This window comes from Corapipo altera, unplaced genomic scaffold (genome assembly GCF_003945725.1).
Source record: "Corapipo altera isolate COAL_440 unplaced genomic scaffold, ASM394572v1 65, whole genome shotgun sequence".
Taxonomy (NCBI): Eukaryota; Metazoa; Chordata; class Aves; order Passeriformes; family Pipridae; genus Corapipo; species Corapipo altera.
In genome coordinates this window covers 11,254,408-11,281,633 of record NW_020884891.1, presented here as the reverse complement: position 1 = coordinate 11,281,633, position 27,226 = coordinate 11,254,408, and the positions used below count along the sequence as shown (strand labels likewise).

At 44.4% G+C, this 27,226-nt stretch overlaps 1 protein-coding gene across 2 annotated transcripts in view; it reads left to right on the top strand.

Moving 5' to 3' along the window:
- PASD1 (PAS domain containing repressor 1) overlaps positions 1-27,226 on the top strand; it is a 101,849-nt gene that overhangs the window by 1,305 nt on the left and 73,318 nt on the right. The gene's annotated exons all lie outside the window — the stretch shown is intronic.

Sequence of the window (27,226 nt, the reverse complement as noted above, 5' to 3'; positions counted from 1 at the left end):
GATGTGGGTGCAGGCGACGGTACCTCAATCAAACACGGCCACTCTTCACAGTTAGCACCTTGCCTGAAACAGATCGTTTTAGGGTATTGCTGCTTTGTGAAACAGCTCTGTAACTTGTTTGTGCTGTCTTTTTCCTCTAACATATCTGAAACACAATTAAGAATAAGCTGTGCTTAAGCCACAATGGCTTTCCCTTAATATTGGTAATAACACTTTGTGAGAGAAGGCTGTGCTCACGCAGTGAAATGCTCCAAGATGCTGGCACTACTCAGAATGTAACTTGTTGGGGCTTTGCTGATGTTTTTTGCACTTGCTGTTGTTTCTTGCACTTGCAGAGCTGTGCCTGTTTGCAGCTCAGCTGCTACATTTGCTTGTCCGAGCAAATGCTACATTTGTTTGTTCGTGTTGACTGCTGAGTGCATGCTGGATGACTGTGTCCATGGGTGCTGGAAATCCATGTCTGTTTTGATTTAAGACTGAACTATAGATCTGGATGTGCTTGCCACTGTCATGGAAGAGCTACTCGTGTGCGTAGCACTCTCATGGTGCTACTGTCAAACATGCCTCTCAGAGCAGAAAGCAATCTTGGTTTGCAGCAAGATGAACAAAGAGAATGCCTGAGCTTTTGGGGTTATGTTTGCACTGCAAGTGCAGTATGTGCTTAAAGTATGGAGGAGTTACTGGGGAAACTGGTGGCTCCCTTACAGAGACAGAAGGGCTGTGGAGTGGGGCTGTGCATCCACAGCCCAATTAGCTGTAAGCTCAAAAGATTCAAACAGTAAGAAACAGACTAAATGGACCTAAATAAGCGAGGGATCTGAATTATTCACAAACAGAAATGTTTGTTCCTTAACAGTCAGGTGCCTGAATCCAGAGCAGCCTCAGGCCGTGGGACTGACATTGTGAGGGTGAGCGTTGTCCTAAAATGAACTGTGCAACAGAAAAATCACTTAGTATGAGATACAGGCTCGTATTCCCCCGGGACTGAGAATCTCTTGTACTCAATTTTTAGACTCTTTTTTTGTTATAATCTAAAAGGTACTTACTTGATGCCACAATTCCTGTCACTTTGGCTTTTGCATTTGTTCCTTGCAATATTCAGCTAGAATAGCAGCTTGCCGGGGCCTACATCCTATTTCATCTTTGTTCTCTTTCTCTAGGCATGCTTGGGGCTGGTAGTCCTGTAGATCTGACTGATCCTTGGCTGATTTTGTGGCCCTTGTGTGAGGAGATGAGTATAAGAAGAGGTGGAGGTTTTTGGCTTGGTTTGATTTTTTTAAAAATTTTTAATCCAAAACAAAACACTTTTTTTTGGTCTGGGATAGCAATGCAGCTGAAAACTGGTGTCTGTTAGACCTGTTCCTCAATAGGACTCTCAGGACCCAAAGAATGGTGTCATACTGCACTCTCCTGACCATCCTGTCCCTCCCTCACTTGTGCTACATTGCCCATCATTCATGCCAGATGTAGAAACCAGAAGCAGTGGACTATATTGAGGTTCCAAGTGGTGCTATGCTTTGGCAAGAGGAAAGGAGATACTTGGGGTTATGCTGCCTCTGTTTCATCCACTTTAGTTGTCTCCATGTGAGCTGGCTTCAGGTGGTTGGAAGTTAATCAGCCAGCTTGGTCCTTGGCTTAAAACTGAACCACAACAAATTCAGTCACATCAGGGCTGGAAAGCTCAGCTTCAGTCTACCAGGCTCCCTACTTCTGGGATAGGGTGTAATGGAATAGAAGCAGCAGAGGACTGGCCAGGAGACAAAGACTGCTAAATGCACATAGTCATAAAAATCATTCTAATAATTGGAAGTGTTAGGCAGCCTTGCTGGGAACTTAAACATAGAAGCCAAAAGTCAATCACACCTCAAAAACTATGTTCCACTGTCTCCTTGAGCTAATTTCTGTCTTGCTGGGGAGGAGGATGGGCAGAAACCTCTACTTTTCCTTTCCAGGAGGGAGAGAGTTAATCTTGTATGCATCAGCAACGCAACGGTACCCCCAGAACGGCAAAGACAGCAATGGAGTTAGACCATCCAATGCTGCAAGCCCCTGAGCACTGGGTACATCACTGAGGCTAAGTAGAAGGCCATAAGTGACAATAGGTAGAGAAATATCATGCAGCTGCCTAGTTTTTCATACATGATCACTGGGGTGCTGGTGGCTTTGTAACTTCTGAAGCCCCATAGCTGAGCCCACAGGGTCCTAGTTGCCGCTTGCACATGGTGAGCCTTGCCCTATATATCAAGCAGACTTCTATGTGTGTGCTTGCCTGTGTTTAATTACCATTATGAAATGGTAATAAAAAATTTAAAATGTCATTAAAGCGTGGTGCAGAGATGGGATTTGCAGTCCAACTGCACGTCTCCTATTGACGAAGCTGCTCCAAGTTTATCTGAACTCTGACACTGGGTAGTTGTTCCCCTCTATGAACGGTTCTCTGAGCAGGCTGATGTAGCTCGTGTTGTTTGTCACTAACTTGCCTGGATATGACTGTGTCAGCAACTCTCCTGAGTCTTTCCTATAGTGGAAATTTAGCCTGGTTAAAGCTCCTACCAGCCAGATGCCTCAGCAAGAGCAGTGCTTTGCCCAAGGAGTAACTTGCTTCTTGAAGGAGAGTTATTTTGATGTAGACAAGGGTCATTAGGACTGCACTGACTTCCTGACATTGGCACCCATTCTAGGAAAATCCCCATGGCAATAACTTAATGCCACTGAGCATCTCTCTCTGGTGCAGCTGCAAGAACAGTGCTGCCTCTGAGAGAGCAGAGGCATGGCACTGTGTTACAGCACTGGGCTGATGCACAGCATCTCTGTATCTGTTATTTGACAGCCATCCTACCAAAGGTAGTTTCCTTTGCTTCCTCTTCAACATCAGGCAGAGACAAGCCCAGTGAAGAAACTTTGGAATTGTGAATGAAACTTGAGAACTCTAAATGTTTGTGTGTGTTTATTGCTACAAGAGTAGGTAAAGAAAAGTCTTGGGCCAAGCAGTGTAGAAGCACTTCATGTAACAGAGAATCTGAGCTGAGTGGGCTGGTGGGTGTGTTCATATTGCTGTCTGTCTACCCTGGCATGATTTTGGCCTTTAAATTGTACACATATTTTACTTTTTTTTTTTCCCCCAGTTTGTTAACATCCGTAGAACAGGGCGCTGTGGTGTGGTCCAGGGCAGCTACCGGGGCCAGCAAGAGCTGATGTGAGGCAGCCAGGGGGCAGGACTGGACCTCCATGGGGCTAGGCAGGAGACTGCCCTGGGGCAGGGGCCATGGGATCTCCACAGAGCTATTCCCTGGCTAAATGGTCCAGGAACAGGAGCAGCACCACCGCTCCCCTACTCCTCCCCACACTCCTCATTTTGCTTTTCGGATGGTGCCTGGCACATCAAACCCCCCTCACTTACAAGCCAAGAGGAGGTTGTCTTCCACAGGCTGCTGTGTGTGTGCCTGGGGTACAGCCACAGGACTAGTTGGAGCAGAGAGCCTGAACAGCACTAGGAGCATCCTAAAGGGTCCCCCTACAACCTGGGGTTCTGTTTAAACCTTTACATCATCAGCAGTGAAACCGGTTCTGTTCTTTGACTTGGACTTTTTAGAATAAAAGGTAGACTTTACTATGAATGGTATTGTTTGCCAGAATCTGATTGACTCAGACAATTTTCTTCCTAGTTGAAGTATTTTGTTGCAGGAATTAACAGATACTTTATTGATACCAAACTTTGAACACTGTAATATTGTAACACAAACACCTGTACACAGGAAGCAGAGGTCTTCCTCTGCATGTATCCTTCTCTGCCTACCTGAAAGAGTAGTCCAGCTCTTAACTGCTACCTTGGGGAAGGTGCTGAGCCCTGTCAGCTGGGAAAAAAAGTGCTGATGTTGTCTGATACCTTGGGCAGCTAAGCCTAAGGCAGACCAATAAATTGCATTGTTTTCGTTGACTCTGGTAGCCTTTTTATTAGATTGCCATTCCCTCCACAGACTCAAGGACCATAGTAATCAAGGTAATGAATGATGAGTAACCAAGGTAAGCATAGATGCTTAGCTATCCCAGTCCCTCTGACATGCCAGTGCGTTGAACCTATTTTCTGTTCTGACGTCATCTTGACTAGAATTTGATTTTGAGTCTTTGGGTGGATTGGGCAGCCTCCTGCTCAAAGCACTGCTTCAGAAAATACTGTGCCAGGCTGTATGTTTATTAATAAGCTGATTTTATAAGGAGATGGAGCACCATGTCTGAACTCTTGTGGCAGGGCTAGCTAATGATATTGGACAGCAAGCAACTGTCACTTTTGCTAAATCTGTCATATTGCAAGTAAGCTGCTTACAGCATGCAGTGGAGGTGGGCAGAATGACAGTCTAATCCACCTTAGGGCTCTACCCAAAGTGAAATGTGGAGTCTGCTTTTCTCAAGAACAGAGTTGTCCCTTGGAAACTGTTGTCTCAGAGGCACAAAGAAAGCTAAGAAGCAGAACAGGCATCAGCTTTGCTGAATAAAGTCCATCTGTGTATCTGCTAAAGGGCTTCTAGACCCTCATCCCTGAGCAATGATAAAATAGGACTGCTGAGGAACAGAAGTGACACTGAATTTGTCAGAAAACATATCTTTGTACATTTCTTTGCAAATCTGTGCTGCATTGCTACCAAATCTGAGGATTTCCTTATATAGAAAAGGGGAACACTGTGAGACCCAGTCAGCAGAACTGGACTCTCAGCAAAGCTTTCACAGGTGGGAGCTGGGGAAGTAGCACACAAAGAGGATCTTGGTGATCTCTTTCTGTTTCCAGTGCAGCAAGATGCCATTTCCTGACCTAGAGACCCCACTGTGACCTCACCTGCACCAGTTCAAGTGCAACCTGTGGGCTCTGCGATGGCTGTGTGATGGGTTTGGGGAGGGAGGAAGAAAGGCACGGGCACCAACTTCTGCTGACACCTTCCCGCGCCACCTCCCGCTGACGTTCAGCCCTAGGTCATTCTTCCTTGTTGCTGTGTTAGGTGTGACTCTCCCTTCATGCTTCTGTGGTAGGAAAACACCGTATTTTTCCCAGGTTTCTCCCTCCCTTTTTACAGGTGAAATTACACCCATGCATCACAAGACACAACATGTTTTTCAGAAATGATCCCCCATTTTGGCCTCATTTGGCCAAAGTGCATAGCACTTCCTTGAGTTTGAGTAGATAAATAATCATGTTGATGGAAGTGCTGCTTAATATTAAACTAAGTCTGTTGCTGAATCAGCTCCTTGATCTTTGGCAACCTTCGTGCTACAGAAGTATTTATACATGTAAACATTAGATTGTAGATACAGTTTCTTCAGATAATGCTGCAGCATATGGGGCACAGGGCTGAACTTTATGGGGCAATAAAACTCAGTGCTGAAGGCTGTGAATAGTTTCCTCTTTACAGGTCTTTATATCTGCTTTTAACAACTAATTTTCAGTGGCATTTAATAGTGTTTAAAAATATCTTCATTACCCTCAAATTGTTGTGTCCCCTGTGCAGTGCTCCACATGTGGAGGGTGTTTGATGGTACTGTGGTCTTTCCTGGGGTTGCATGAGAAGCTCCACATGAGATCGGGACGCTGTATTAAGCTGAGACTGTAGATTGTGCATAAAGTTTGAAGGCTGTAAATTAAAATGTGCATTTTGAAGTGATGGGGCTGTACAAAATACGCTTGGAATGAGCTTCAGGAGACCTTAAGCTTTGTGGCTCCCCACAAGGAGATCCCCAACAGTCAAAGGTAGAGATGTGCCTACACGACTTCAAGAATTAAAGCCTAAGAAAAAAAGACAAGAAAGTGGTTTTAAATGCTATCAGGATATGGAGATGGGAGATAAATTAAATGTCTTATTAAAATCACTTAGTGGCAGGGCTGTAGGTTGAGTGTGGAATCCCTGTCAGTCAGCCCACCAACGCCAACAACAATCACATGCCTCCAAGATACAGAGCTGAGGTCCCTCCATTTCCTACAGATACGAGGGAGCACATGAGACTCATTGATGGCCATCATAGACAATGGGTTTTGCTGCCAAGAATAACAATTCATGAGGAACTGGTTTAAGACCAAAGAAGGGAGTTCTGTTTTCTGCTTCTTTCAATCTCTGCTCCATTGGCACAGTAGTGGCAAAGTAGTTGAAAGCTGATCTTTTTAAAATGTCTCTCCAAGCATTATCCTTCAACCATGCAAGCGTGATTTTTCACACAAAGGAGGTTGGGAGTGGCAGAAGTACCTTTTCAAGGGCAGGATTTGCTTGAGTTGGTCATGAAAGTGCACCCTGAGGGCTGCTGAATCAGGTTGCTCGTAAAAGTCAAGAACATTTTAATGTAGAAGATGTTTATGTTCTTTCTTCAAGTGTTATAATGAGGATACAACGATAGCATCAGGGAAACAGGGTCACAGAGCAGAGCCCTGGGAAAGCACATGCCCAGCTCCTCTGGTGCTTCCCTTGGGATATGTTTTGGTTACTGACCACTAAACATAGCAAAACTGGACCTGCATTATCACCCTACTGAATTTCAGAGAGTTTGTTGTGTCTTACTGGAAATCAGACTTCATAATTGATAGCTTTAACCAGCTGTATTATAGAGGCTGTTGAAAAATACTCTGTTACCATCACAGCACTCTTATTTTTATCTTCAGGAGGAAGTACATGTTGAAATTACCTTTTGGTTTCCCAAAGATGAAGACGTTTCTAACTGAAATGGTATCTATGAATACATGTAACTTTTTTAAAGGTAGAAAAGTGTTTTCTGGTATAGTTATACACTTTGTTTGTGAGTTCTCCACAGTCTTCACCTCCACAGAACTGGGTGGGGATTTTTCGATGGCTTTAGCAATTACTTAGGAGATGATGGACAGTCTAAGGTTTTGAATACTCTTTAGATGACTCTTTAGTATGAGGCCTATGAGGTTGAGTATGTTGCATTGCCACTGGAGAGATCCAATGAGGCATTTATGCCTTAAGAATGCTCCCCAAATTAGCCCACCTACCAGAGAGGAGATCCACCTTGAAGGCCTTTCTGGGAACTATGAACAGTGCTGGAGAGCACTCCAAACAAGAGATTTCTTGGGAACTGGGCCCTTTTCAGGCATTTCAGTTTGGATGTCCTGAGCCACTTTTTGGAAGTTTAATACTATTTATCTCAAGTGAATCTGGCCGTGGGTGTTGGGGTTTTTTGAGGAATTTAGTTTTAAATAACATTTCCCCTGTCTAGATCTTTATCATCATTAGAAGGGAACTTACTCTGATTGCATGTAAGCTACTGCTGGTTCTCACAAGCATGGCTGTGTTTACACAAGCCAGGATTTGTTCCTGGAAAGTGGGAAGGTAGGCACTGCTCCCGCCGGTGTGTTGTGAGGGACAGTTCTGCAGCTTCGCTTCATCTTGATTGCTTAACTGTAAGTTCTCTTTGGGCTCTACAAGAGGGTATTCTGCAGCAGTTCTCACAGTCTGACATTCCCTAGCTACTCATAAATGCATGCTAAAGCTGTTAATTTTATTTTGGGTGTTTTCATTTGGTTGTTTTGGGGAGGAGAGCTGGGGTGGATTTGATCCTTTTAAGCTGGGTGCTGTGGTTAAGGCTGCTTCCTAAATGTGCTAACCAAGGAAACTGAGCCATATTAGAAATAACACAGGTACCATTTACAACCTTGCCTCTGCTGAAGGAAAACTACTTAAACACAAAAGCTGTGACTGAATTTTTAACTTGTGCAAATTGCAGCAGCATTTGTTGAACAGTGATGGACCTCAGCATGAGCTCAAGTTTCACTACAGTACTTGCTGAATAAGGGGCTAAATTAATAACATCAAGCAATAATTGGTGCAAGAACTGCCTTCAGCTGTGTAGGAAATACAGGACTGTATTTCCTTTTTTCATTGCAGCACCACTTTGCATTCACCAGTGCTGAAATTTGGTGGGTTGCAATGGATTTGCATTGAAAAAAGGCTCAGTCACAGTGCACTGGGTGACAGTGCTGTTGGAACAGAAGCTACCACTGGTGTTTGGAAACAGCTCTTGTATGGGAGAAAAAAAGGCCATTAAGAGCTTCTTTTGTGAAATAGTTCCAGACAAAGCACTGAGCACACGGCAGTGTGTAGGAGAAGAAAAACGTGCATTAAGGCTTCTCTGTTGCATGAGTCACCAAAACTTATGTAAATATGCCTTCTTATAAGCCGTATTTATCTTATTCATATAGAGGAAGCAATAGTAATGCCTCTGTCTTTCAGATGTAGGTATAGAGTATAGTGTTTTGATAAGCATCATTACATGTGTCCATTTTCCCTGTGGATCACAGAAGGCAAGAAACCAACTAAAAGCAATTCCCTGTGACTGTTACTTGGAAAGTCCAGGATGGCAGTGCTATCTGATCTGTATTTGAAAGACAGATATGACAGTCTGAATAACATCTCAGTTTAAAGCAATCTTCCTTTTTTTTTTTTTTGTTTTTTTTGCTGGTATGTATCTCTGCACATGCTTCAGCAGGGAGTCGATGCAAAAGTTAAGAGGCTTTGTTAGTACAGCTGCAGTTTTCTTGAAATTTGTCTGAACTGAGTTGTAGGCTGGCCAGCGAGAACTGGAAAGAAATAAAATTCGGTTTGACACCAAGAAAAAAGATCTCAGATTGTGTTGGTTCCAAGTCAGAAAAGGGCTGTGATAGCCTGCCAGCATGAGTCATGTATTTTGGGAGTTTGTGCCTCATGCTCTGTTCCCCAATAGAAGTCACTTCTCTTTTGGACAACTCGTGCAATCAGTCCATCTACTTTAAAGATAAATATATGTATATTAATAATGAGAAGGATACTAACAGATTGACATTTCATGGGATTTTAGGGATGAACCTCTGTATGCTGAAGTCAGAGGCAGCTTTGTCATTAAAAAGGGTATTTAGTCACTGCATAGTCTAACAGTGCAAGTGCCTTAATAGACTAGAGTTATCTAAAGGGCATCATGTAAATGTTAAACAAGGGTCAACTGGAATTTTTTGTGCATTATTTTGTGAGTAACTAGGGCTTGGAAACTAGATTTTAGAAATCTATCCATATGTGGAATACTTTAGAAATTCACCTAAAGGTAAATAAGTAGCAGACCGAACATTCCTAGGTTTCTAGTGCTTGGATTTTGAGAGCTGCAGAGTATTTTAAAGGGCTGGTGTCTGCAAAGAAAAGGAGGCTTTTTTGTTTTGATTTAGGTTGAGCTTTGGAGATGGTTTTGTATTTGGACCTTCTTTTCAACCACAGACATACCCCTATGCTACAACCTATAAACAACCTAGGGAAAACCCTGAGGTCTTTGATGTTCTGCCTTATCCTGGCTCTCTCCTTCCTGGTGTGTTTGCCTGATGGTTGAACTCCGTATAAGTTGACCCAGGGCATCCTAGAGTTTCAGCTCTGGAGCCCAGGAGAGCAGAAAGGATGCTCCTGGCTCCAGCACCCTGACTGGCTTGTCCTTTGTCTAGGGCAGTGCAAGTTATTCTTTCCAAGCAAATATTTACTAAGTAAATAGCAGGGGAGAGTTCGTATACAATTTGTTGGCATTACGTCAATGAAGATTCGTTCTGCTGTGTGTTTTAGGAGTTTAATTAACATGAGCTTTGCAATATGTGTTGGAAAGTAAATAGCAGGCACATCTTTATTTACCTGGCAGAAGAGTAATGCTTCTCTGGAAGAAGATGTGAAAGCTTTTCCTAGCACATGCGACTCTATTCACTGGTATCATGCAGGCCATTCTGCAGCATACACGCTTCCTAAATCCCCTGTAAGCCCAAATATCAGGCTTAGGGGAGAATTAAGTGCTGTACAGATTCATGGTGAGCCTTTGCACAGGGAGTGAGTTTCATCTGAATACCGTGCAAACAGACAGTCAGACCCGAGACCAAAGGAGATGAGTAACTCCATCAGTTTGACTGTTGTGCAGAGCTGTTTATGGAAAACATATCAGATGCACAGGCTGACGCTGCTTTGGGGATTTTATCATGTCAGTGATCAAAAATATCCAACATGAGCAGAATACCCACAACTGAACTGTTTTCATTTGGAAGGACTCCTTGGCTGACAACTTGGCTGTCCACTGAATTATAAATCTCAGCCAGCAGCATTTTACAATAGAGTCCTGATATAACCTTTAGCAGAGAACCACAGATGGCAACCATGTGAGAAGGCTACTGTGCTTTTGATGCCGTCTGCGCTATAATCGCTCCCATAACCAATGTGTCGTATCCTATAAGGGATGCATTATCCTCTGATGTCTCATCCACAAAATCTGGTTCTGGGGCCTTGCACATTATTGACACATGAGGTTTCCATTGGGGATTCCAAGGTACAGGCTGATCCGTGGTGAAAAGTCACTGCCAGCAATGGGAGCTCTAGTTAGAGAAAAGAAATCACACCTTACTGGAGCTGTCAGCCCTATGAATGCTGCCCTGTGAACTTTTCACTATCTGAACAAGGAGTCCTCATTAGCTTCCCTGGAATCACCTGCATGTTCAGTGTCAGGGATAGATGTACACATCTTCAGGGCTTGGGATCAGCTGGGAAGGAGAAAAGCCCTACTTTGAGAGAGATCCCTCCCACATGATCATATCCTGGCTCACAGGCAAAGTCTGTTCTCCCTAGGCTGCATCCCCCAGTCCACTGGAGATGTTCTCATGCTTTCTCTGGTCCTTTTTGTGTAGCATCTCACATCTGAGATAACAATGTGTTTGTAACTCTCTTTTTTTCCAAGAAGAGTTTTCATCATTTCATAAGCAGCTAAAATGTGCATAGCCACTAACTTCTCTATGAACATAACATTTACAACAGGCTTAACAACAAGGAACAGATTTCTTGTTCAAGATCAGCCATTTGAACAGTCAAACTTCTCTTACCTTTCTCAATACTTCTCTTTGCATGTAGCTGACCTTTCCTCCTCCTTCATTCCTATTCCTCTTCCAGTTTTGTTCTTCAATTATAATTTAAATGATGTTTGGTGTGAATTAAATGCTAAAGAAATGCTATTGATTGCTGTTATGCTCGTATTGTCAACTCTGTTATTCTAAGGCATCAGATTGATAAATGGTTTTCTAACACCCTGATACAATGAATATTTTTCCAGGTTGTCATTATAGAGGAGTAGAGTAGAGTAGATGTGTATTTTTTCCAAGGTTATGCAAGAATAGGCACGGTGTTTGCTGATTGTCTCTCATCTCCCTGTACATGTTTGCTGCTCTGCCACTGTGAATAGGTTGTTACTGGTTGGTTTGTTTGTAGCCATCCCCTGTACTTGGACAGAGAAATTGCAGTGGGTGATGTTTTTTCTCTGGACCTCTTTAAAACTCTTCTTTCATCCGCCTCCTGATTTTGCTCTGCCTATTGAAATTTCATGCATTCTGGGGGGCTGGTAGCCCAGATGTTTTCATGACAATGGTGTCTTTATCATTGGGTTTTCATAATTAGGCACTTATTTTTTTTACAATACAGTCATTCTGAGTTTTTTGTGTAATAAGCAGTTAGATATTATAATTTGCTAGAGATGCATTTTTTTCTAAGTATGGATTAGAATAGATTTTAATTTTACAATTTCAGAGATCCAAATTAGACATTGTAGTAAAGAAAAATTACTTTTTATGTCTATTAGAACATTTACTTTTGTGTTGTCCTTATGCCAGCCAAAGTGAAATACTTCCATATGTTTTTAATCTTAAGTTAAGTTAAAACTGCTGGTGAAAAAAGATGGTGGGAAAATTCTTTGTGATGATGCAAGAAAATGTAGTTAGAATTTTTAAGATACTGCAGTGCTCTGTCCCCTCCTGCTCTGCAATGGGGAAGTCCAAGTGTCAAAAGAAATAAAATCTTAGTCAGTTTGAGCCAGCTGGAAGGTGGAATAACTCCAAGACATTTTGTTCTGATTATTTCAACCACTTCTTTTTGGATGTAAGCTGGAATGTTCAACCAAAAGTAATTTCATTTCCACCTCTTCCTATTTTGTGTGTGTGTGTTTAAATTGAGAGATACAGTGGAAGTAATTGCCTGCAAAAATGGGCATATTCCAGTACAGAGTCATTTCCCATCATTTCTCTTAGAAGCTTACTTTCTAATGTCGCTCACTCTGTCTTACTTACTACTCTTATTTCTTTTCCCTGATGTGCAGTAAAATATTAATCCTTTCAAAAGTTAAGCCTGAGTTTAACTTTTGCTTCTTAATGGTAAGTATTAAACACTGATTTCTAAGGATGTTCACTGCAGTAGATTTAGTTGCAAAGAGCACCGGATAAGTATAATTTCTGTTTCTGTACTTTTTTAATTTCTAGTAGAAAACTGCCTGAAAACTTTACCCTAGTCCATCTCCATTTGTGTTTTGATGGGAAAACTCCTGATGGCTTTAGGCAAACAAAAGGCTTTGAAGCTGTAGATGTTTTTCTGAAGTGGGGCTCCATTAAGCTCTGAAATGTCAGGGCTGTGCTGAGATAACCCTGGCACTCACAGAAGTCTTCTTTGGTTTTACCAGACTTTTAGGTGTTGATGGCTGTTGCTGTTGCCTTGTTGAAGGGATAACAGGCACGGAGAGCAGCTTTTGCTGGTCACAGATGTCTTTAAATCTTCGCTGTCTTTAAAGGCTGCTCTCTGAACACCACATCAGGGCAGGCTGAGGGAGCTGGATTGAAAACAGCTAAAGCAGCACGGCAGAGGTAAAACAGGTGTCCCTTGTGAAGTGTTCCCTTGGACGGTTTCTTTGCCTGTGGCTGTGATGTTGATGGTGGCACTGGTTCTGTGGACAAAATTCAAGGTTGCTCCATGTGTCAGCACTATGGACTCTCAGGTCCAAACTTCTGCTGCGTGGAACATGCAGGTTCAGATGGTGGCTGTCAAGGACTTGATGTTAGAAACCAGTCTCTGTACTCCTGTCTAACCTGAACAGATTTTATGGTCAGCATGAAGTAAATGATAACCATATCTGGTTGAACTCTTCCCAACCGGACCCACTATTTCCCTCTAAAAAGTTAAGTAAGAGATGACGTCGCAGTCTGAGCTAGGAGTGGCTTTCATGTTACGTGGTGCTCAAAAAGTAGGTTACTGGGTCAGGAACAGCAAGTTCTGACTGTTTGCCAGCTCGGCCTTTTTTTTTTTTCCCGTGATGTTTATACTGCTGTGACCTGCCACGCTGAAATGAGTCTAAAATGAATGCGAGCAGTGCTTCAAACCAGTGAGATGGGTTTGATTGAACTTGTCCTTCTATACTTGCATAAGATTATCAGTTCGCAGGATGCTTGCTGTATGGTGGCTTCCTTTTTTGAAATGAAAAGTAAAGCTAATTGGAATCCAGTGGCTAAAAAAAAAGACCATCCTTTTTAAATTATTAACTTGAAGCCAAAAAACTTTCTAAACTCACTGGAGAGTGAAGAGACATGGGCTCACCCAGAATTCAGTACTAGGAGAATTTAGTCTCAGATCCAGGGTTGTGTTGAAGAACATCCCTTGAGACGTCTGCAGAATTTGAATCTAGCTCAGAACAGCAAATTTTGGAGTAATGGTGTTTTGATTCTGGCTATCACCAATTTGAAATGACCCCCAGCCCAGCTGCTTGCACTGTTTTGTCCAAGACTAGTTCCTCCCCCTGCGGGCGTTCTGTCCTTTTAAGCCTCCCCAAACACTGTGCTACAGGGCATGAGGACAGAGGGCAGCTGCTGACAGCGTTGAATCCCTGAAAGGGAGCAAAGTGCCAGGCTGAGGGTGGGAAACCTGACAAAGAATTACAGCCTCCTTCCCAGCAGGAGCACAGGGGCAGGAGGATGACGATTGGACTCAATGATCTTAAAGATCTAAAGCTGCATCCTAAATGCTGCTATGACTGTATGTTTCTATGACTGTAGAGGTGAAGCTGATTCAGACTGTACATGGGTTTGTACCTGTCCCAAGCATCAGACCCCACAGTCTCCGTGTGTTGGGTGATGGCAGCCTGAGAGCAGATTGCTTGTCCCATTGCTGCCGTGGGCTCCTTCACCCCATGACTGGAGTGTGAAGACATGAGCAGTGGCTGCTCTATCCACAGGGCTGGCACAAGCCCTTTCTGGGCCTGCCTTTCTGGCTGCCATTAACACCAGTGGCATGCGGCTGGACTGCCCAGCCTTGCAACTGGACATAAAATCTTATATCCAAGGGGAAATTCCTTTGGGTTGGAGGCAAGTTTTCCTCTTGCTCAGTGCCTTTGTGCCCAGATTTCTATCTAGATCCTTATACTGCAGCCCTCCTCCCTCCAGTGAAGTGCGAAGAGTGGGACGGGTGGCCTGGCTTCAAATATTTGAATAATCTCACCAACAAAAATATTATTCAAAGCAAAGCCTCAAAATACGCTAAGTGGCTCACTGCCAAAGCTGACTTAAGAGGAAACTATGTGGGCCATTCAGTCAAGTGATTCATCAAGCTTTCAGTGCTCCCAAAAACTCATCTAACAGAAATTAAAGAGGGAAAAAAAAAAGGCAAGATTCAAAGAGATTGCACCTCTGAAAATCTGTCTTCAATCAGAGAGAGCTTTCTGCTGCCAGACCAGATGCAGCAGGACAGAGAAAGAACAGCATCACTTAATGCTCATTGCGGAGCTAAAATGGCATCTCATCACAACGCATCAGCAGCACTCCCAGAAAATGATCTGTGCAGCCTGCAAAGGCCACCCTCAGCACTGAGGTTTGCGCTGGCCTCTTCATGTTTCTTGTCCACAACTTGAGAATATCTGACTTTCTGCAACTGGAGGAGAACTGTGTTGCTCAAAGAAGGGCGAGGTGAGTAATGCAGCTAATAAATCCACAAATGTCCGTATTTCAAAGCAGGGATCAGCTCATTTTCTCACCATTTAATGAAATGCAGTCAAACTGCAGCACCTTAGAAGACCTGTTATTTATGAGACTATCAACCTCTCAGAGCGGCAAAGGTTCCCCACTGGCGACAGCTCAGCAGGGCCCTGGTTATCACAGCTGACTTACAGTTCCCTCTCTGCTGGCAATCAGTTCAACCACTACCCAAGAATATATGTTAAGCCTCACCCCAAAGACCCCAGTCCTGTGAGGTGCCGAGTGTTTGGTGTGGGAAGCAGTGTTACAAGAGGCAGCTAGGAGGTAAACAGCTCACCCCCTGTGTGCCCCCTCTTTCTTAGAAGGCTGGATCAGATTCTTAGCTGATAAAAGTAGACATGGCTCTGTTGCCTTCAGCAGGGCTGTGCTGATGTATACTGGTGCAGAATCTGGTGTCTATTTAGAAGCAGAAGCTCTAAAGCTTTAAGGAGAAACATGCATTTAAAATGCAAAATAGCCACTGTTAGTCCTTGCTGGCCTCATTTCTTAGGGGATCGTGTTAGTGCAAACTTGTCCTGGAAGTTGACCTGTATGAAAATCCACGGCTTTCTCTTGTGCTCCAAGTCCTTGGTGAGTTTGCAGGCACTGTGAAGCTTTATCCTGCCTTCCCCCATCCTATTGCAGGGTTAGTGAAGGAAGTGATGGTCTGCTGGTTAGAGAGTGCTGCCACAGCACACGTGCTCACTTTTGCTTCTGCCCTTGCACTGCTTTGGGATGTGATCTTATGCAAAGTCCGTAGCTGTGCCTGGCCTTGATTTCTCTCTCTGAAAAACAATGACGACAGCACTACGTGAGTTCTTTTACCTATCCTTTTTTGGGGGGAGTGGAAATTGACAGAAAAGAGCAGAAATCTGCGTCTGCTCTTCATCCCTGCTGCACAAATAGCTTTCCAGCCCACTTCAACAGCTGCAACATGAAAGTAAAAATATCAAAGCCTGATATATAAGGGTTCTGCTTTGGAACTTCCAAACCATTATTACAGCAAAGAAGTGCCCTAATAATACTCTGCTTCCAGTCAGGAAGATACATGCTCTCTGAAATGGAGAGACATGGACTTGATGGATGGACCAGCGGTAAGGAATTGGCTGGATGATCACACTCAGAGTTGTGGTCGATGGCTCAGTTGTGGTCAATGACTCCATGTCCAATGGAGACCAGTGACTTGTGGCATTTCTCAAGGCTCAGTATTGGGACCAGTGCTTTTAACATCTTTGTCAGTGACATGGGGAGTGGGATCAAGTGCACCCTCAGCAAGTTTGCTGAAAACACTGAGCTGTGTGGAGCGGTTGACACGCTGGTGGGAAGGGATGCCATCCAGAGGGACCTGGACAGGCTTGAGAAGTGGGCTGTGAGAACCTCATGAAGCTCAACAAAGCCTAGGACAAGGTCCTGCACCTGGTTTAGGGAAATCCCAAGCACAAACACAGGCTGGATAGAGATTGGATTGAGAACAGCCCTACCAAAAAGGACTTGGGGGTCCTTATAGATGAGAAGCTGGACAAGAGCCGACCATGAATGCTGGCAGCCCAGAAAGCCAATTGTGTCCTGGGCTGCATCAAAAGCAGTGAGGCCAGCAGGTCAAGGGAGGGGATTCTGCCCCTCTACTCTGCTTGTGTAGTGCCCCACTTTGAGTACTGCATCCAATGTAAGAAGGACATGGACCTGTTGGAGCAAGTCCAAAGGAGGCTACAAAGGTGCTCAGAGGGCTGTAGCACCTCTCAGATGGAGGCAGGCTGAGAGAGCTGGGGCATGGAGTGATAGGACAAGGGGAAATGGCTTTAAACTGACAGAGGGCAGGGTTACATTAGGTGTTAGAAAGAAATTCTTCCCTGTGAAGGTGATGAGGCCCTGGCACAGGTTGCCCAGAGAGGTTGTGGCTGCCCCATCCCTGCAAGTGTCCAAGGCCAGGTTGGATGGGACTTGCAGCAACCTGGTCTAGTGGAAGGTGTCCCTGCCCATGGCAGGGGATTGGAACTAGATGATCTTTAAGATCCCTTCCAACGCAAACCAAGTTCTATGGTTTCATGATACTCTCCATGCACAGGATACTGACCTATGAATCTATAGTTACACTTAACAAGATGCAACAGTCGCTCAGGGGACTGATAATAGGATATAGAGTCCTTTATCTCTGTGTCATGTGTTGAAATCCAGACCAGGCCATTAGCAATTAAAAGGTCTTACCATCTGATGTCTGTCCAGTGACCTGTGCAAAAGGAGCCTCGGCTCAGCAACCAGTGCCTAAACATTTCAGGTTTTAGGTTGCTGGATTTTTTTCCTCTCTTTTCCTTTTTGCTTTTGAAGGGAGGAAAATGTCTTTTGCAATCCCTTCTCTGCCATCTTTAGCACCATGGCCAGCTGTCTCTAGGCAGGCAAGCAGCCAGGCAGACATGGGGCTGTGGTGTTTTCCTTGCCTAAAGATGGTTTTCCAAAGCAAAGCTGAAGTATGTTAGAGCAAGACCCTTGGGAGAGCAGCCAGCACTGGCTCTACTCATACTGCGTTTGTTTGGGGACTAAATACACAGTTGTTTGCTCTTGGCTTCTTAATACAGCAGCTATTTAGACATATAAAAATAATAGCTCATAAAGTATGATGTATGGGTTTCCTCTCTTTCTGTTTCTCACATGAAAAATACCGCAAATATTTATTTTGAAGAATTATTTGAAAAATGGGAGAGAACGAAGAAAACCTTTACTTATTGCTGCTTTTTCATTCAGACACAGACACGTTTGTGTTCTATTAATTTATGGTGAGCCTTTATATTATATATATCTTTCCCATTTATTTATTCCTACTAAGATCTATTTTTTTTCCATCTGAAAACAGCCGGTGAGTGTGAAAGGCTCCGTAGTTACCATTGGCTGTGACAAGTGCTGTGGGGAAGGAGGTATTTTCTTTTTCTGTCCTCAAAACAGGGCCATGCTAATGTTCATACGCAGATGTTTGTGTTTGAGAGAGTTTTATAGCAGCAAAGACCATTGTTATCAATGGCTGGTCAAGCACAGAATTCAAATTCTCTGCGAGGTGAACCCAGGTCTGTGACTTGCAGCTGTGCTTTGAACAGTCGCCTCTAAGCGATGGGAACTGGGGCTTCTCAAAGGCTGGGTAGCCCCATCTTGGTAGTCATGTGTGACTCAGTGAAACTGGCTGGTTCCTCTGCCACCACCTCCACCCCACTGGGAACACCAAGGAGGATTCATGGCTGCCCTTCCCTGTAGGATGGTGAGCCTGGCACTGACCTCCCCAGACCACAGGTACCCAGGAGCCAGCCTGCTGCCACAGTCCTCACCCAGCTCCAGAGGAAGGTCCCACCTCCCACACCTTCAGGCTCTTGTGAAACATCACCAGTTTTGGGGGGAAATGGAAAGCAGGGAAGGAGAGGATACAACTGAACCCCAATTGCTTGGAATGTTTTAGCCAAGACTGCCACTTCCAAGCAGCTCTTGAACAATGTCTTCCATGGTGGAGATCTCTGTCCTGGGAGATTTCCTCCAGCTGGAAATATTGTAGTGTGGCAAGACATTGCTTCTCTTTCCTCTGTTTCCAAAGGTGCACCTACTCCCAAATAGAGGTCCTAAGGAACATTTGCCTGATGGCATGCCAGAACAGCAGGACTAGGAATCTCCCACTTCCCTTTTCTCAGTATCTCTGAGAGCTTTGAATTCTTTCATCAGAGTTTACATCCTCTGTCAGTCAACCACCAGCATATCCATCAGCACAGCCTTTGTCTAGCGGGAAGGAAATGCAAACAGAACCTGTGAGCCAGGTTGCTGACTGATGGGTGTCACTGTTGGTCTGCTTGTGGTGGTTCACACTGATTAAAATCAGCAGTCTCTGCTCCAGTAAGCTCCACAGTTATTGAGATGTTACCTTTCTGTCATCTCAGGGTCTAAAATTTTGGCCCAGAATCTTTAGCTTTGTGAGAGCCAGGCTTGAGAGCTGGGGATTTCTCCCTTTCATAGGAATTTATAATACATTGTGATATTAAAAAAATTGGCGAGTGTTTTCCTTCTGTATTAGTAAGGAGGACCCCTGTTGTAAAAAGGGAAGGTAATAGGTAATACAACCTAAGTTTGTAGAGGGCAGTTTCTAACAAATTCCTTTGAGTCATCTCTTTATGTGAACACTGGCCTGGTGTACCTGCCTGAGCTCCCAGATTCAAGGAGAAAGATTAGCTTGTGAGCAGAGCATGGTGGCTGCTGGAGCTGTGTGAGCTGTTCTTATGTGAAGAAACCCTGCCCTACCTTAGACTCCCAGGAGGAATCATGGACTCATTTGGGAACTTTTGCAGAAATCAAGCTTGGATCCAGCCTTGCTTGCTAAGCTCAATGGTGGACACACCAAATCTGTGCTGCTTCTATGCTCAGCACCTCAATTATCTTTGTGCTGCACCCACTCACTGGACCTGTTCCATCTCTCCATCTGCTCCCCAGGACTCCGCACTTGGAGTAGTAAAACTCTTTAAAGAAGCTAAGTTGAGCCTGATCCAAATATCCCAGGGAGACATGAGCCCTGTTGCCTCCATCACCACAGCATGGCTAATCCCATGGCTACCTGAGGTGATGCTGAGCAACACTCCTGGAGACAGGAATGATGCTATCAGACCTCATTGCTCAGAGTCCAGAGGTGTCAGTGGTCCCACTATGTCCATTTCCTCTCTGATGTTTGAAATGCAAGTCAGCTAATGCCTGGAGTATCTGTCTATGGCATGGGAGGCGATTTGCAGAATTTACATCAGAATATAATGAATATATCTGCAGGGAGAATTCCTCACTGGATACTTTTGTTTCAGATTTTGGGAGGTGCCAAAGGAGAGGAGATTGAGAATCTCTACTTTGAATGAACTAGAGATTTGAATTTTCTTCCTTTCTGGGTTTGCTATCCACCCATCCATACAGGCAATTCTCAGGTTGCTTTTGTGTTTTTCCCTTTTTGTGTTTAACAGTCTGAGCTGATGATGGACAGAGATGCCATTAAGATAAGCGCATGTACTCTACACAGAAGGATCACAAGCATCCTCTTGGACACCCTTCATAAAATATTCGGCTCTTTTTTAAAGACTGAAGAGGGCTGTGACACAGATCAAATCCTCAGATTCTTGTCAGCTCTTGGTCTGCTCATCTCTCTGCAGCTCCCCAGATGCTCGATGGTACTACTCAGGTGGATTAAGTGAATAAAGCCAAGCTTGAGCATAAGCTACATTTTCTTAATTGCAGCAAAATACATTTGGGGGTTTTTTTTGTTGTTCTTATGAATAGGAAGTGATTGAGGCAAATGAATTCTAGAGTAGGCTTTTTGGTGAGTTTTGGTCACAACAGGGAGTGATTACCTTTTAAATACTAGAAAAGTCTTGAGAGCCCACAGCAGGCTATCTTCATGCCTGTTGCTTATGGCTATTTAATTGTCTCCCATGAAGCTCCAAGCTAGGAAGATTAGCTGGAAACTGGGCAAATCAACCATTTTCAGGAGGGTTTGAAAATGTTTGGAGAATGTAATTGCCTTGACCCCAGACTTGCCAAAGCCCACAGTGAAGGGGCAGTGAACTCTGAGCTCTCCGCAGCTGAGTGAGCACAGTGAGCCCTGAACAGCATCTTTCCAGGGCTGTGAGGCAACAAAAGCCAGCTTTATCTATATTTCACCTGAAATTACAGAAATCATTCTCTTTACTGCTGCTGCTGGTCACCCCTTTCAATTTTGTGTTACTTGATAACAAGGTTTGAAATGGGTCTGGCATTGCAGGGTGTGTGTTCAGGGGGGACTGTGCGGGTCAGGGGGTTGTGGCCGAGCAGACATGCAGCAGCTCAGGACTGCTGGAGCCCTTCTCTTCTTGGACTGAAGGGCTCTGACTGCTTGTGGCATTTGCTGGCTGAGGAAGGGCCATTAATTCCAGCTCCATGTCTGAATCCCAACGGGAATAATTGCACAATGCCTACCAGACAAGCCCACTGTGATTTTGGCAGGAAAGCAGCTCCCCCATACCTCCTGCCCCAGGTCAGTGCATCCTGCACTTTTGCTTCTTCACTGCTGCCTTTTACCATAGGCTTGGATGGACTTCCCATAGCCATGTGTGCCTGTCCTTCTGTTTGGATTTTTCACTGCACTCTGGGTCTCCTTCAGCTTAAAGGCTCTGTTTCAGTCTTTTAGGACATTATTTCATTCCTCTGTGGCTTGGGGTTTTCTGTAGGCAGGGCATTTGCCACTGTTGCTCTGACAGAAGCAAGCAGGGGTTACTTAACTACCCACATCCTCTAAAAATAGAAATTTACAGCCCCGAAGTACTTAGACACATTTTCATTAGTGTATACAGTGAGCTTTCTCCCAGCTATCCCAGTCTATTAATAACAGCTCCAAAACCTTTGGTTTGCCCAAGCGTTTAGGAAAATTCACTTTTTCCAGACATTGGCTGTTGGTATTTCTGTACTCTGAGATCAGAGCTGCCATCCTGTTCAAACACTTGCTGATGGAAAGGGGGTGCATGGCTCACTCACCCAGTTCTTTCTTTCCTGTGGTCTGCTCTTCCCCAAGGAGCACAAAAAACCATGTCTTTTACTTACCCTTTTACTAAGAACTGACCACAGAGAAGGGGACAGAGAGGAATCAGAAAATTTGGATACACATTATAGAGTAGGAAATAGCAGGGAGAGAGGAAAAATAGCAGAGAGAAGAAAGCTTGGAAATAAGGTGCCTTTTTGTTGCAAAAGGATTAGCTGAGAGTCAGCTTTCAGATGCTTTTTAAATAAGGCAATCTCCTGGAAAATACGGATCCTGATCGATTCCAAAACCCTCGGGGATTTTTGAGGTCAGAGCTTCCCTGGGAAAGGGGACAAATTAAGCATCAGTGCCATTTGCAAATGGGGTTGTTAATTCTCAGTGAGAAATGCAACCAAAAGATTTCATGGAGTTTTGCTTTAGATTTCAAGTAAAAATGTTCTTTTGTTATTTCCACACATGCCCCATGAAAAACTAAGGGCAGGTTCTTCCAGTCTGGACAATGAGGCTTGCCTTGGATGGTTAATACAAATAGCAATGCTTGGATGATGCAGGGAGGACCAGCTCTGCAGGAGGTGTGATTCACATGGACATATCAGCCCCACACTGGCAAGGGGCTGTTGTGAGCATCCTGTGGCCCCACGGTGCCTGTGGGTCATTTGCCCCTTTTGCCTTTCCATGGGGCTCAGGCTCAGAGCAGGGAGTTTTCCTTCTTGCTGTTGTTTTCCTGACACTTTCAGGCAATCATAAAGTGTCTTGGGTTAGAAGGGAACCTTTCCTCTGCATTCTTCCTAATGTTTGCCATAACCCAGCCCTGAGATGTTTGCAGCCTGTGAGGTGCAATTCTTCTGTGCAGAACAACATTCCCTCCCTCTCTGGCCTTCCTTAATTCTGTACTCACAACTGAAAAGGCTTAGCTGACACACAGGTTGATTCCTGACAATCCAGGAAAAAGCTGCCCTATCCATTTGTCTTGAGATTACAGCTCAGCCCCTGCTCTGGCTCTGCAGTCCTGCCACTTATTTGCATTTTTCTGTACATGATTCTTTCCATTTCCACACGTTATCTTTCTTTAAGACTCTACCCCACACTGAACAGACAGGAGGCACAGATGGCTTGATGCAGGTTTGTTGGTTTGTTTTTTTTTTAAACTCTTTAATTTCTGCAGTCCATTGAACAGCAGCAAAGTTTAAGTTACATAAATATTAAATATATTATTTTCAATGGAAATTGCACCTGCTTGCCTAACCTTCCATTACTTGCCTAGTGCTCAGGAACATTTCAGCTTTATTTTCTTATGTAGCATTTGGTTGTGCTGGGGAAGGGATGGCAGTCCTTCTGTGCTATGGAAATCACCTCAGACTGGTTGGTTCATCTCAGCTGGTTCCCCTGGGGATAATTGTGGGACATCCTTTGGAAGTTCTTTCTCCTTGACACTTTAAACAGCCTTCATGCTGCCAGAGATCAACTTCAGCACCTACTACGGACTCAGTTTCAGGATTTTAAGGTCTGGTCAATGGAGACACTTTGCGTGCCCATGAACTGTAGGTGAACACCTAAATTAGCATATGAAGTATGTGCTTTGAGTGTATCCTGCCTCCTTGTTTATGAGCAGGTAAGTAAGAGTATGCAGCCCCGGGCTGATGATCCTCTCTGGGTTGGCACAGCAGGTGCCCAGGGTCTGCACTCTGGATCTGGGCCAGTGCCCTGGGGAGGGTCCCTTTGCAGGCTTCCCTGGGCCATCCCTGCCTGGTGACCACAGACAAAAGGGGAGACAACCCAGCCACTTGTCCTTTCCTGCTGAGGGATGGATTGTCTCCTCTATTTCAAACCCAAGCCTCAGCTGAACCACACAGAGGGGGCAGCGTGTTTCAGAGATGGACCTGATCTTTGGAATGCTGCTAGAACTCCTTGTGAGAAGTCGTAGAATAGATTAAAAATTTCCTCAGGCACTTTATCAATTCCCCAGTTGCAGGTTTCTCCCTGTGGTGGTGACACGGGCGCTGTGGCAGTGAGGTTGTTCTGGCATGGGGCAGCTGCTTGGGGCTGCTCTTGGAAGTGCTCTTGTGTGGTACCTCCAACAGCCCCGCTCCCTGCTCACTGAGCTGCCACTAGTAATTGGGACTCCTCCACTATATTTTAAAAAGCTGGTTAGAGGCTGATTTAAAAAATACAAATCTGTCACACTGACAATGTAGATTTTTTAATGTGCTCAAGCTTTAAAATCGTCTGTTTTGACTTTTTCCAAAGTTTCCTTTTTGGCAGCTCAATTGCAGTGCTCCCTGCTGGGACTGATGTAAGGGGAAGAAAGGGCATAATGTACTTAAAAGTGTAAAGGGTGTATGTTTATTCCCCTGAACTGAGTAAGTGGCAAACCCAGAGGGTGAATCAGATAAGTTCGTCAACTATATACTTTTAACTTTCTTTCCACCAATTATGATGAAGTTTTGTACCTCCCTGTCAGGTCTCCCATATAGTAATACTGGATAGTCATGTAGCTCTTATACTAACAACAGAGTGAAGGTACTTATCCTAGCTCTGAAATACAGAGCTCATTAAAATGGGATTGAAGGTATTTAATATAGTTATATTTTCTATTTGTATTCAAAAATTGCCAGCTTCACTATATGGGGCAAATTCAGAATAGTTCCGCTGAAGTCACAAAGCCCAAATTTACACCCTCAGAAACATGAAATCAATCTCTCCAAAGAGTTCTCGGAAAACTTGAGTTTCATGTTTCTAGATGAGTTCACTTACATGATTTCAGAAGAAAATTTTTACAAATACAGAGAAATAGAGAGAGGGAAGGAGAGTTCCTCTTTCCTACCCCACAGCCCCAAGAGCCTGGGCAAGTAGGGGCCCAGAGTCGGACACAGTCCACGGTACATGGAAAGGGTCAGGATGCAGAGAGATGTGGGGACTAGACACTGGCATGGTCCAAGATCACGATGCAAGTTCCAATGTGTGTTTAGCAGCCCCTCTCTGCTGCTCTTCCATTCATCTAAGCCAGCACAGTGTGCTGCCCACTGCTGCCATCTCCAGCTCTGCAAAGAGTTTTCATGAGAAACGGGTTGTGTTTTAGCCACTGCCTGGTCCTCTGGTCACCTCAGGGCTACCTTCACTCCATCCCATCCTGCATTTGTCCTGGTGCTCATCTTGGCTCTCGTGGCATAGTCTCTCTGTCAACTTGAACTCTGCTTGTACTTTTTTTCCTTCTGAGCTTAGAGATCCATGTTTTGGCACATCCTCTTGAACAGCTTCAACCAAGCGTGAAGGGAGGCATGGTGCTGATCTGCAGTGCTGCAGTGCCAAGGGATTCCTGGCAGCAGACGTGACCCTGCAGTTTCCCATACAGTTGGGTTTGCATCAAGGTTCAACTCACCCTTTTGCTAAGCATCAGAGCCCACCTGCTGCTCAGGGATGCTGACTGCATGTAGTCTAGTCTTGCCTCAGACATGATGAACTTCTGTTCTTCTCAGCTGGTTTTGAATGAGTGTCTGAGGTCTACACTCCTTTCTGGCCAGTTTGCAGGAGATTGTTTTTCCCCATAGTGCCCAGCTTATGGACCCTTTTGCTTGGTTTTGATTTCAGTGCTGAAGGTTGCACAACAGTCTCCAGTTGTAAGAATTACAGCCATCATGCTCAGGGCTGTATTTTCCCTTTCGCCCTGCCATGAGTACAGGAAATCCAGCACCAGGGCTTGAAGAGAGGTGACACTGATTCCACAAAGTGACTCCCCTGTGCAAGAGCAGGATGGGGGTTACTAGGTGGAGGGGCCTGGCAGAAGGGACTGAAACCATCAGGCACAGACAAAGAGACCTTCCTCTGAACCTCTCAGTGTGAGATTTAACTCTAAGCCCAGCAGCAATAACTCCAGTCCTTACAGCTCTCCCATTGCTGGAAGAAGTCAGGGTCATGGTTATAACTAAAAGATTCCTGAGCTGAGAGTGAATGCTGACAGAGTTTTCTCCTATCCCTCCAAAGGCTGCTCTTGGTACTGGCTGCCTGCCATTAGCATGATGCCACTCATCCAACCCTCAGACGGATTAACCACCAAAAATAATAATAGAAAAGACTACTGCAGCCTCCATAGGTGCAGTCCCAAGGGTGCTGGAGGTGGCTGAGGAATGGCTTCATCTCACATTTAAGTCTCATGAGAAAGAGCTGCTGCATCTCACTGCAATTCTTCCATCTTCATGATTGCAGCTAATGGCCACTTTTGTAACTGTGTACTTTTGAAAGTTACTGGGCTTAAAAGTCCATGAACAAAAATTCATCTCTCTTCTCACTTTATGTATCTTCATCATTAATGTTAGGTGAACATAGAGAATCGTGGTTAAAACACACCTTCAACACTAAAAATCAAAAGAAATAAATATAACCACAGAAGGAAAAATCCCAGCACAGTGGAGGATGAATCATGCCATTTTTTCCCAGTTGCATTTTTAAGTCCCCAACAAAATACTGGCCTATTCATTAGTCAGATGGTTTCTCTTTTTCTAGGAAGGTGATGCAGGAAAATAAGATGTTCCTTCCTTTTCCAAATTACAGAAGCAAAAAATGCTGTCTTTATCCAAGCTGACTAGTAAAGTGTTGCAAGACTGCTACTGCAAATACTGCTTCTTAAGAGACTCCAAGCCTTGGCCATATATGTATATATTTTATGTTCATCCCAATTTGAATACACAAGTGCAATACACATTTCAAAATAAAAAATGCAACATCAAAGAACACTCTGCTGCCCATTGTAGAGGGTCTGTGAAGATAATGAAGTAACCCGCTCACAATTGTTCTTTTGCAGCAAGTGCTGGTACATTTTTAAGCTACTGACAAGCCTGTTAAATAACTGGCCATCTTTTAAGCTCGGCACCCTGGAGTGTAGGAGGCAAATAATTCTCAGGGGGGATTTAACACAGTTATGTAAAATAATCTGAAGCCATCCTGGTTGCTCCAGAAAGATTATAATTAAGAGCAGGGTTGGTTTTTTTAATGTCTGCTATCATCAGTTGATTCTTCTCCGTAACAAAGCAAAACAAAAGTCCTGTTATTTGTTTGAGAAGCGGTTTCTGTTCCTCTCGCTAAGAGGAAGGGGATTTGGACATGCTGCTGAATGCTCTGCTCTGAGTCTGGGTATTTATGTCACAGAATATCTTTTGAATAGTAATTTTTAACATCTGATTAATCTTCCATTCTGTTTGAGCAGAGAAGCACTGTCATGCTGGGCTAGGTGCAGAAGGCACTCAGCACTCCCTAACCAGCATCACCCTCTGTAAAGGCTTGCAGGCAAAATCCCTGGTGTTGGTGTTCAGCTTTGACAGTCAAGGGGTTGGCAGCTGCTTAGCCTAAACTTGGGGGAACAGATTTTGTTCCATAGGAGCCTGTGACAAGTAGATTTTAAAGCAGTCCTCTGGCATCCTAACACGTACTTAGGATGCACACAGAGCACGACCCACACGCCCTGTATGCACTGTGTGTCTGTGCTGCTGCATGATGGGTAGTGGGGTGAGGAGGGTACCTCTGGACTGAGTTGTGTCTTCTGTACTTTGATACCTTCTAGTTTAATCCATTTCTCTCTGGTCTCCCCTTACACATGTCTTCTGCTCCCTTGTTCACCCCTGCCCTCCGCATGGTAAATTTTCTTATATCCTTGATAAAACAGTTTTTTAATTACCCTGGCTCTGTCATGGATTAAAGAGACAATCCATCACCATACCTGCTGGCTGGGGCAGGAGTTTGGCTATCTGTGCCACTGCATCAGCTGCTGCTTGTGCCACATGTGTGAGGAGCCCTGAGAAGGAAACCCTCAGCTCATATTTGGTGAGCTCCTATAGCCAAGGCAGACAAGCCACTGTGCTGCCTACGGTCTCCCACAGCCACAGGGTTAAACCACAGTGGCCAGAGTGGAGGGAGCATTGTGG